The sequence below is a fragment of the Colias philodice genome, chromosome 15 (assembly GCF_061535455.1).
Source record: "Colias philodice isolate Cphi_HAF_F1 chromosome 15, ilColPhil1 Martin Lab GWU primary, whole genome shotgun sequence".
Taxonomy (NCBI): domain Eukaryota; kingdom Metazoa; phylum Arthropoda; class Insecta; order Lepidoptera; family Pieridae; genus Colias; species Colias philodice.
Window position 1 is genome coordinate 3168137 of NC_143100.1, and position 12811 is coordinate 3180947.

Consider the following 12811-nt stretch of genomic DNA (forward strand, 5'->3'; position numbering starts at 1 on the left):
ATTGATACATTAGCTTCCAGTGAGATAAGCTTTGCTCTATTTGTGTTTGATTTAACAAAGTCGCTTTCTCTGTCCCTATGTATGCTTAAATATTTAAAAGTACGCAACAAATTTTAATGCGTTTTTTTAAATCACTGTAGTGATTGTAGAAGAACGTTTGAGTATTTCATTTATTAGATTTTATACAAAGAAACCTAGAAATTTATAAAATTAATAATTAATTCTGAACACTATTTCCAAATACATATCGTAACAATATCGTAAAGCAGGCAAATATTCATTACAGCGTATTAAATATGAATGTTATTATGCGTATCAAGCCTCGATATCACAATTAAACCAGGCTATTATTGTGAGCTATAAATTATTAGCAGTTTGTACGAGATTTACGGACACAGGTGGGCCGTTGGTCAGGAAATAGCTATTATATTGGTCAGTTTCGATAAGTAATATGTCTCAATAACACGGGAAATCCTATTTAAGATAAAATTTATAATACATTGTGTGAGTTAAGTTCATGTATTTGTTTGTATTAGTCAAACGATCTCTAGAAGATTTAATTAAAAGCTTGCACTCTCTAATGAAAAACCTATATATAATTATATTAAATTGATAGCCGTTTAAGGATAAGGAAATGAAAGATTTTGGTACCCTTTGGGATAAAACTTTTTGTGATTTAGACCTTTTTTATTCGCATTTAGGAAGTTTTAATTAAATTTTTAATTCGCCAAGGGTTAAACGGATTAAAGTTTATGTACGTCATTGCTTATTTTTAACATTAAATTATTATTTTGTAGAAGTGTAATTTAATTCAAAAAGTATTGTAATTGTTTCCAAAGGTTTTCTTGTAGAATTGTGTGTGTGTTTTCTTTCAAAGGAATGTGTTTCATCAAAATAATTTCCAATGCAGGTGAGAGTCGTTAGTAATATTTAGTTTGAAGTACAATTGTGTTTAATTTCAGGGCAAGACGTGTGAAAGTACAAAAATTTCAATATATTATCATTACATCAAAGCGCCGCGCCGTAAAGTTCGTCCACCGTTTAAGCAATTTATACACGTTCACCCAAGGGGTCCAACTTAATTTTTTATTCCACATCGAGTGAGTTCCGAGTTTCGAACTTCTTTGGCGAAACTTCCAGCGAATAAAACTCATCGAGCGTTATTTATTTTGCCAGCTTTCAATCCTAACTCAATAGAAAGAACTTGACGTAACTAATTCGGTTCATTCACTGTTGGAATGTTCGTAAACTGATTTGTGCAATGTTTTTAATTATTTGAAGTAAAACACAATATGTGAGAATATATAGATTACGTAATAATTAACCGCCTGCTGCACCATATTATTTTCGTAAAAAACACATACAACTTTCGAATGACGTTACAATGTGTAATGTTTGATTAAACTTATACAAAGTTGTTTTCTTGTGGACAATTTCGATACCGTTTATAACAAATAAAGTAACGGAGAAAGTCTGTATCACTCCATAATACCAATAAAAAGAATTAACTCGTCGTCATAGTTTATAAAGAAAATCTTTTGTAAAGTCCCGTTCCTTTCTGGATATCGAGAGAATGCATTCCGCAGCTGTTACAGTCATAGATTTTCTGCCGTAAAAGTGCCTAATAACAATAATGATAAAATCAGGAACGTGCTCTTATTTATCAAGACCTTAGAAAATCGTTTTTAAAAAAAAGATAGATATTAAGCTTTTATTAATGTTATAAATAATAACGAAATTCAGTAATATTTGTGTGCTTTATTTCAATTCATATAATTTTTATAACAAAGTAAATATTTTCACACAATTCTACGCCTAACAAACATTAAAAAGAAAATCTCTGAAGCCTTGTATCACTATAAAATAGTGAACATCGCGACGACAGTAACAGATCTTGTATTTCCCACAGAGACTTTCGTGACCTTAAAAGGATTTCCCACGCCTCGTTATGTCAATTTATTTCGATGTATGAACATGCTGGTTTTATCAATATAATAAATTATGTTTAATTTACCTATGTGTAATTACGGTTTTAGTACACTTTTTAAAATAATCATTGTATATGAGATTTCTCATCTTAGTGCAATGTAAATTTTACCTTACATTTTAGAATGATGAAATTTTATTACTAAACTTTTTGAAGTTAATGTCATAGACTCATAGAGGACTGCGAGAACTTATATACTTTATTAGAGAAGCTTCAGGGTTATGGAAAATAGTCGCTTTAAGTGATATTTTCCTATACAATGCGTATTCCCTTGTTTTAGACTTCTTAATAAAATTATGACTTCATCATTTATTTAAATTAGATTGTCGGATTCGCACAGAGCTTTCACTCTATAAATTAAGCCATATTTCATAAACATTTCTGCAAATTGTTCAACGATAGCAACACTAATGCGTTTCAAAACTTACAACGGTAAGGGTTCGGTTATTTTTCAAGTTGGCTCGCTGCCATGTACGTCTGGAATGAGATAATATCGCGTACAGCTAGCATCCATCAAAAGTAAGCCCGCTTGGTTTGAACTTTACGATCTCATAAAGGTAATGATATTACCGTATTTTCTTTGTTATAGAGCAACACCTGTAATGAGCAGTTATGACCGCCTTTAACCGGTTATGGGCAGTTATTGCCGCCTTTAATTAATTGTTTATTTATATAATGGAATAATTTGACGTGATCGAAACGACTGCGTCTGGTTCAGTATAGTTAAGCCACTTTTATAAAATTTTTGTATAGTTATAATTAAGCCAATTGATTGCGTAGTATTATTTCGTAATTTGTGACGTTCGCAAATAGTCTCTCTTGGTAATGGCAGATTTATATTCGTAAATTTAAAATACCTTGCATTTTTATTACCGGCAAAAATATACAACATACGAATATATAATTATTTTCAAAGTATGATTATCGCAGGTAATTAAAGAAGAGACGCAATTTAATTGATAAAAAGGTACAGTCAGGTATTCTTTATTTTTATTGTGGCGTGCTCATGCCCCGAAGGTATAACGTTTTGATTAAAAGTATGCTCTTTATCTTAGAATGTGTTTTATTATTATTTCTTGTTGTGTGTGCAATTAGAAGAGCGTTGTTCAGAAATTGTATATTAAAAGTTTTATTATAGTATCTTGAAAGAGTATATTTTCATGACTTTAATGAAAAACTATATCTAAAAATGTAGAGCTTGATAAAATATGATTATCAAATTGGTTATTTGAAACGATTTCATAAGTTCATTCGTGAAATAAAGTGTATTTTATCCTAAGCATTATAAATACCAAACATTTACTTACAACGCAACCTTAGAGAGTGTATCAAATTTCGCTACGTAACCCAAATCCACGAGAGCTTCATGATAAATGTCCCTTCAAAAATAGTGAGTCGTGTGATAACCTATCGTATTCAGCTAACGATGTCACTATGCGTTTAGAAGCAGCAGATTGGTAGGCCATAAAGATGAGTTATGTTTTCCGGATTTCGGAACGGCTACTTAATCTGTATTCCGGTGTCTCTGGCTATACTTTATGGTTTCAGCATCTGCTGTCTATGGCCTATGGGTGACCGTGATAAAAGTTATATTATCATTTACACATTTCTATAATAATGGATGTATAAATTTATAGTTCTTTGGCCTTCGAAGGTCCTTTCATTTTTTAGGTGTTGCGTGATAAAGTTATTGGACAGAAGAGCTGCCGAGAAGACTTCATGTAGTCATTAAGTACCCATTTTACAAACCTTTTTCTTGTAATAGTAGTATGATTTGTGAAAGTACCTGAAAATACAAAAAAAAAAACGGTTTTAAATCACTTCAATATGTTACTTCTGTTAAGCTCTTTCGGACATAAACAACACCTTAGTTCCAAAAATTACCGGTTATAACTTTACTAATTATTAAAAATTGCGTCTTTAGAAATTCAATGTAATATACCTAATTAAAATCTCGAAGGAATTTACTAATTGAATTCATTCCAAATACGTATAATAATTACAAAGTTGCGTAAAACAACAAAGTAGGGTAAGACAATCTCGTCATTATAATATTACGTTTATTTTCAAATTTACTGAAATAATACGCGAGACTCCGAGGCATTATGTACAAGGCTTTTAGTATACTTTCGAGGAGGCTTTATTTGTTTTGTTAACATATTGCTGTATTTGACATTGTCATTATTAGAACACAAAAATGTTTTATTCCGTCCTTTGTTTTTTCTCAGAAAATGTATCATCGCGACGTGGGATAAATGTTTAAAAGTTCATGTAGGTAAGCCTTCCAAGTGAATAAAATACCAAATAAGTCCCTTAATTTGGTATTTTTTACTAATATTCATTGAATATGTAAGATGTTGTATATATTATACAATTATTTTATGACATTAAAATGATGGCTTTATATTGCTGGCGTTCGTCATTGAAATTATATTATCTACTTTAAAATGAAAATTTTAACGTGACTTTTTATAACCTGATGCGCAAGTGATAAAAAACGGATTTATGATTCCAGAACGAAGAGTTCGATTTCTGATAGCTTGTAAAAGGATTCTCAGTTGATAGATGGACTAAATGATGCATAAAAACAAGATTATGAAAAACACTGAATCGTTTACTATCAGCTTCATTTATTAATTTTACAACACATAAACAGAGCAAAAACTTCGAGAACATATATTAAGCTTTTCTGCAAATAATCTTCTATTTTGTTACCGTGAAAGATATATTAAATTTGAGTCCTCGAGGAGTACAGGTAATTTATATTTGTACGATAGGTACGTACTACGGACGCGTGACCTGAAATGAATTCGTTCTTATTGCTTTCCCCTCACTTCAGCATAGACAAGGAGTTGATGAAGAATATTTTGTTATATAAGTAAATAAATAAATATATAAACGTAATCTTCATATATTTTATGTAACGTATTTAAACTGTGTGCCTTGTGTTGATATACAAGATACAATTTATGTAGTAACATAATAATATTGTCTGCTTCCTACAAAATTTAATTGAGCGAAGACGACAGATCACAAAAATTTCTATTTTATATTGCAAAACCAAATTGTATGAATTTATATTGTAACCAGTATAGAACAAAATTTTCATCACTACTCAAGTTCTTACAAAATATTAACGTCCTATAATCTTATATCATTACAGAAAGAAGCTCTACTTTAGAAAAATCAACTAATCTATTTCTTGTTTTATTTAAGGTGATGAATTAATTTTTCTAACATTTACGGCCCTTTTCAAACCTTCGTAATTTTTATATTATTAAAGTTGTCGTGATGAAAATTCTTGACAAGAAAGTTCAATAGTAACACAATACGTCTACCGTTTTAGAAACATGATTCCATGATATTTTCTCGATAGAAAAAAAATACAAAGTTCTCATTGTTATTTTTTTATAATCTCTGGCATCTTCAAAATAACAAACGTAAAGTTACGACTTTTTGGATATTAACTATAAAATATACAACCTATACGTCTACCGATTTAGAATTTTGAAATATGCGATGGTTTTGAAATAAACAAGAAATACTTGAAATTAGCGCGCGACCAGCCAATATAGCGAGAGCCGCCCTGTACCTTCCTACCCCGATCGCTGCACGAGTCATTCCCGCTACGGCCGTCACACGGGGAACTTGTGTCGCTCGCGCAATCGTAAAAAAGGGTGACAACACGATAAGACAAAATGAGACAAATGGGGACAATAAAGAAAATAAGAAGAAGAAACATAAAGGTTGGAGAAAAAAGAATGCTTACAATTGGAACAAATTAATGAAGAAGTTGGTTTTATTTTAAATTTGATGATAATTGTATTATAGACGATGTTTGATATGTAGCCCTGTTTTAAGTACATAACGAATGTGTAAGATTTTTTTCATTTATAGTATAGATAATCTTTTCAGAAATCCGGAATCCAGAAGGAAAATAAACCCACTGATTGTTCACAATGTGAACCCACTCCTTCGTAAGTACCTTTATTCAGTCAAAAAATGTATGTTATCAACGTTCTACTGGTTTTATCGCATGATTCCATTTTTAGCAAAAAGCAACAAAGTGCAAAGAAATAAAAAATCATGGTGAACTTAGTGGAAGTATGGCGGACGTGATATGGAACAGGAGCTCATTGGAGTAGTATTATATATAAAAAAAATACGAAAAAATTTCAAGAATTACATTTCTTAGTAGGTGGTAGATAAGTATGTTGTATAAAGAATTTGATGTTGATATTTATTTCATTTATACTTACTACACCTGTGCGGGAAATTGCTTAGTACTAAAACAGGTTTATATTCATATTTACATAGTAATGTGAGTTTTAATTTCGAAAAATTTTGTGTAAGTATATTAAATTGAGTTCCTGGGTGATCTGGAAACACAATTGGGCCCGGAAGATGGCGCTGCAGTCACTCCTCCTAATCACATGAACCGATTTGGATGAATATTTGTGTGCACATTTCATTGTTGTGGGATGATTGGTTGATTCGTTTTCACATTAGCTAATATTATGTATTTTTGTTGTAAACTTAATTTAATGTTTATAATACATTATTATTGGTATAAATAAGCCAGTGTTCGTCTCACATTGCTGTACCTGCCTACCTACCCTACCAGGGCCTAACTTTGTTCTGGCTATTTTATTTTGATTATTTGTAATGAATAATTACAATTATAATAGAGTGCAAAAAATAAATACATGCGTCAATATATTTTGTGTTTTTTTTAAAACAATTTTTCTATTTAAAAAAATATCATTCCGACCGCGGCTTTGCCCGCTTGGAATTAGGTTATATCGTGAATCCTGTTTTATCCCACAGAAGTGTTCAGTTCGGATAAAAAGTATCCTATGTGTAAATCCAGGCAATTAGCTATATTTTATCAAAATTGGTAATGTAGTCTTGACGTGATTAAGTAACAACTAACAAAAAAAAAATACAAATTAACATCCAAAGTTTCGCATCAGTTTTACTGTATTAGTGATATCTTCCACTCTTGACTTTGACTGAGAAGAATTAGGGTTTATAACTTCTTTCAGAAATAGTACCTTTCATTTCTGGGCATGATGTAATATCTACGTCAGCATCAAATTCTATCCAATTCAGTAGTCCGCGTTATTGATTACCATTTCATTTTTTCAGAGTAACAATATTTTTTGTTATTTTAAAGATTATTTATAACCTGTATTATTTTGTAATAAAGTAAACATTACGAAATAATAATAATTATTAATAATGTGTAAGTAGCTGTTGGAAAGAAGATTATTTGTTTATAAGCAAGAAAATAAAACCAATAAATCAACAATTGAATAAATGTATAACAATATTATAACTGTATGACGACTCCATACATGTTTGTCCCGAGTCGGCCAGCGGCAGCGCGGCGAGTTTGCAAGAATGACTTCGCGCACACCCGCGTTCGCGATAGCGAGCTATTAGACTCCGCCCGCCAAGCAGTGGATTTTTTTTTGTGTATCGTCTTAAAGGTTGGTTTTATTCTTAGGTGAAAATAAACCGCATGGCCCTGTACTTTAAACACACATTCAACACTTCACGTTTTTATTCCAAATGTAACAAACAAATAAAACAGATGTAGTAATATTGCACAATAGCTATGTTTACCCTTGTTGAATTCATTTTTTATAATTTTAAAACAAATTGCTATATTTTCTTGTATTTTTATACGATAAAAACGATTTTAGGATAATTGACTGCAGATCCATTGAATTTCGATTGTGCTAACGCTCCATTTTTTTTAATGTAACTATTATTTCATAGATTGAATAATTCTTATAAATTAATATTCTGGCTTATTTAACATATTACCACTTTGAAAACCATACCATTAAAAACCTAAAATAGCGACTATATTTTGTAAAAATAGAGAAAAATTGTAACGATTCTTTAGTTATCTTTACCTTGACATCAGCATAACAATTTCGCTCACTTTTATATATCACAGCCATTTGCGTAAAAGATAAATTATGTAATCTGAATTTGTCTTTACCCATAAAAGAACTCACGAGTACAGACTGTCTTGCGACTCAGCTGAAATTTATTTTTGTCAGAATATATTAAGATATGTTATTTGTCTTTGGATAAATTTTTACTATCCAGACCGGGGAGGCAGCATTTTTTATCGTGGAAAGATGAAAAACGTTGAGAAAATCTTTTTGGGTTTTATTTTTTGTAATATAAAAAAATTGTTGGTTTAAGAAATCTCTTATGTTTATATTATATCAATATTGGTCCATGTACATGCCAGATACTATTTAGTTTTGATAGATTTCAGAAGTTATAGTAGTAATTTCGTGTGGTCCAGTATAGTACCATAATAATACTTACCAAATTAATAACTTACTCTTATTTTTTTAATTTACAGATGAACTGGCGGCTGGCTGCCAAGGGTGCGAAACGTCACCATAACTAACCCATAGCAACAGTCGCATCTATCTTGATATATTGAAGCAAATGTTCTTTTCAGGACAAACCTATGTATTCAGTTTGTGTAATAATAAATCGTTATAAATAAACCGTCTTGGTATTTATATCTTGAATTAATGCTCTATGAAGTACGATGTGTGTTTTATTTCCTTTGGTACCTATTAAATATTTTATGCATTAAATTTTGTAGTTTTATTTATTCCTTCTTTTTGATATATCGCTACATTTCTTACTCACAACAAATGCTAAGTTCACACTCGTGTTTTATCGTAATCCGCTAGCGCCTTACGTCAAAATTGAATTCCACTCAACACGAACTGTTCAAAGGAGATTCCAAGTGCAGTATTGAGACCGTCCAATAAAATGCAACGCTGTTTACAGTCAACGGCTCGAATGTGGATCAAACTCAGTGCACAAACATTTAACCGTGAGTGTAGGAGCCACATAAGGGATACAGTTGAAACTTGAAAGCTGGTTTCTTGTCGGCACTTCACTTTATTGGAAACGTGCAGTGTCAATCGAAATTAATTATGATTAAAGTTTACTTCTAATTCCGGAGGTACGGAGAGACGGAGGTAGTTGTTAATTTATTCGTAGAGTTCTGCCTTGTGGTAGTGGGCTTGTAAATAAAATAGCAACTTCTAATGTAACAGGGTTTAAAAATATGATTAAAATGATAATGAGGATCTTAAAAAGAAGGCAATACAATAAGTTGTCTACCACTATAAGAAAAATTGTTAATCTTTTCCACAATCAATTCCATTTTTTCTGAAGCAGCAACTTTTATTCAGACAAAGGAAAGCAGTGTTAAAGGAATAACTAATCCGAATTATCTTCATAAAGAATTCAATATAGAGGTATTTTTTTAGTCTTCAGTACAATTGAAAAAGCAAAATGAACTTTATTTTTGCTAGTCAATCTATTGCTAGGGGACTCTGTATTTTCTCTACACGAACCGTTAATATTTATAAGATTGCAATCGAAACCTGTAAAAATTTAAACAAAAAGTAAAATTTAAACTTTCCACAATTATGTAGAGTTTGAAGTATTTAAGATCTATTTTTAGGCCAGCTGATATTATAAAACTTAAAGTTACTCTGTTACATGTGTGTCTTTTACGTTTTTAAGACTATACTAGAAATCAATTCAACTCAAATTCGTTTGTTTCTACTTAGATGGATAGAGTGGACATTGGGAAGAAAATAGGATAGTTTTTTGCGAAATATAAAATAAGAGATACACATCTATGGGCAAAGCATTATGGTTTTTTCTTTCGTTTAACACTGATTTATTTAATCAGTCATAAACTAATGAAATCTCCATGAAATAGGTATTCAAAAATTTTGTATTTTATAATGTAGTTTCAACAACCACTGTGATTTTAACACTCCATTGCACAACAAAATCTACTTAAATTGATTACTTGAACCGTTCTTATCCATACTAATATTATAAATGCGAAAGTAACTCTGTCTGTCTGTCTGTCTGTTACTCAATCACGCCTTAACTTCTGAACCAATTTGCAAGAAATTTGGTATAGAGATATTTTGATACCCGAGAAAGGACATAGGATAGGTTTTATCCCGGAAATCCTACGGGAACGGGTTTTTCTTTGAAAACGCGGGCGAAGCCGCGGGCGGAAAGCTAGTATTTAAATATATTTCCGCACATTCTTTGTGGACAGGGTCGCTAGTTTACCGCCTTTTACTAAGGTCGTTATTTGTCACTGAAGCTTTTGTTGAAGCCGGGAAAGGGCTTTGGGTCACACTCATTAAACCTTTGAGTGAAAAAGTGATGCCAAAACAAATTTTACCCCTTTCCCGTTACAAATATTAGCTGAGCTTGGAGCGGAAAGATCTAAAAAAAGTGAGGTGTAGATAATCTCTTCTTTTTTTAGTAGGGTTCAGGCTGCGTTGTAACGGTTTAACGGTTTAAGACAAATTGGGTATTGTACTTAGCTCGATAAACATCATAAATCAGCATTAGAGCGGAGGCACACGATGCGTTGCGGCGGCGGTGCGGCGCCGGAGCGGTGTCGCTGCGTCGTCTTACATAGAAATATCTGTGGCATGTCACACGATGCGCTCCGGCGCCGCACCGGACTTGTAACCACCAAGACGAGGCGGGGAGGGGTGAATGCGGTGCGACGTCGGAGCGGCACCGCTCAGTTGTTTTCGTCACAAGGAAGGACACGATGTGCAACGCTGCTACGACGCCGCTGCGACACAACAACGTTACGGCGCCGCACCGCTCGTGTGCCCACTGACACGGTGAAATCTTTGCGGTGCGGCGCCGCAACGCATCGTGTGCCCGCGCCCTTACGTATGAAAAGATGAATCATAAAGACAAAAAGTTTTTTCATAATCAATTTTATCAACATCTCTTCTAAGTTGGAATGATAAACATACAATTGAACTTATAAAACAATACTGAGATCCCATGTTTTTAAGATTATATTTTCATAGACTTTAGAGAGATTAATTAGCCTGAAGGTTTAATTTCAACAAATTCAAATTTTACAATTTAAAACATCCAAATGTGTTTTATATTTTAATTTAATTCACTCCTATATTTAAGTGTTAAATAAAGAAGGTTCTTTCTTTAAAGTAAGGAAGGAAAAACAGATTGTTTGTCCAAATGTTACATGTTTGTACCTAAGATAGAGGGCTAGAGGCGTTATCTTAAAGAAAACTTTTCTCCGCTGCTTTAAAATTGTTTATTACCAGCATAATTTCATTATGTTATAGAAAGGAACTGTTATATTGAATTAAACCCAGGAAAAATATTGAAGATGAAGCATGGAATACCAATAAATGTCTATTGCACGACTTTGGTAATCAACCAAAGTTCAGAAAATAGTGTGTAATATAATATGCTTTTGTTTTTAAATTCATCTTGTTTATTTATTTTCTTTATATTAAAGAATCATACATCCTTATTTATTGCTAGATTTCCGACCGTGGCTTCGCCCGCGTTTTCAATGGAAAACCCACATAGCTACCGTTGCCGTGGGATTTCCGGGATAAAACCTTTCCTATGTGTTAATCCAAGTAACCCTCTATACCTATGTGTGCTAAATTTCACTGTGTTCGGTTCAGTAGTATTCGCGTGAAAGAGTAACAAACACACACACATCCTCACAAACTTTCGCATTTATAATATTATATTAGTTTAGTAGTAGGATGCTTCTATTATTCGAATAATTTATAAGTCTTCTCCAAAATCTTCTAATAAATACACTTTTACTGTAAAGTTCTTTTTAATTATATTTTATTAGATATAACCATCATAATATTACAATCAATAGATAGCACATGAAATATACATAAACAATCTTCTTTACGAAGCGTATTTCCTATACTTATACGGTTTATGGAAGTTGTTTTTAACCTCCAACTTTGCAAGAAAAAAGGTAAATCAGCGTTCTGTTAAGACCATCTAAGTAGCTTAACTATTTGCAAAGGCTCTTTCACGAATAAACTTCCGAGCGAATTTCTTTCAGGCTTTATTTACTTTTAAAAGGGTCTTTCAAGGATGCATAGGTCTTCAACTTTATTGTGTACCTTTGTAAATCTGTTTATATGCAAACTTGGGATTTGTTTACCGAACCCGAGGACCTGGTTGCTTAGCAACGTCACCTTGTTTTAATTTTTTTAGGTAGGGTTAACCGTTTTTTCGCGGAAGGTAGTTAGCTTTTGTGAATTTCCAAACTAACAAAAATTAAAACTAAAAAATCCTTATTTTGTTAAATCTGTGTTATAAAATGAATATATTTTCGGCCTGTGTATGTTTTGGTCTGTGATAAAATTAATGAATTTCAGAGCAATGATTTTCAAGTTTCAAGATTGATAAAAATACCTATTTAATACATACTTATAAACATGGACGTATAAAAAAAGACGGACGCCGTATTACGAACAAACAACGTGAAGCCACCATAGTAAGCTAGCGATCGTGTAAAGACAATAAACACGCACACACTCTCACCATAGTAAGCTAGTCGGCCGCCATTACGTCGTGAACTACCGACTGATTAACTGCGTCACTGTTTCACAAAAAATATTTAAAATGCCGTCTTGCGTGGTTAAATGGTGTCGCAACAGTACAATTTTAAATAACAAAACACGAGGGATTACATTCCACAGGGAAGCAAGTTATTTATTTTATGTTTTGATGCCAAAATTATTACGGCAAAATTTATAGAAAAAGATACAGCCGCCATTGTCAACAGGACAGCTGTTGCCATGGCAACATGGCACACACACATGGATGTTTCGCCGCCATTACTAGGCTTCACTCAATGTTTAGGCGATATACCGTCCGTCTTTTTTTATACGTCCATGCATGGACGTATAAAAAAAGAAGCTTGTTTAT

At 32.3% G+C, this 12811-nt stretch overlaps 1 protein-coding gene and 1 long non-coding RNA gene across 2 annotated transcripts in view; one reads left to right on the forward strand and one right to left on the reverse strand.

Moving 5' to 3' along the window:
- Window positions 1–12811, reverse strand: part of LOC149482087 (CD151 antigen-like) — a 152937-nt gene that overhangs the window by 70882 nt on the left and 69244 nt on the right. The gene's annotated exons all lie outside the window — the stretch shown is intronic.
- LOC149482089 (uncharacterized) lies at window positions 5204–7021 on the forward strand. The gene is made up of 3 exons (XR_016316708.1): window positions 5204–5779; window positions 5903–5964; window positions 6040–7021. It is a non-coding gene; the product is annotated as an uncharacterized LOC149482089 (long non-coding RNA).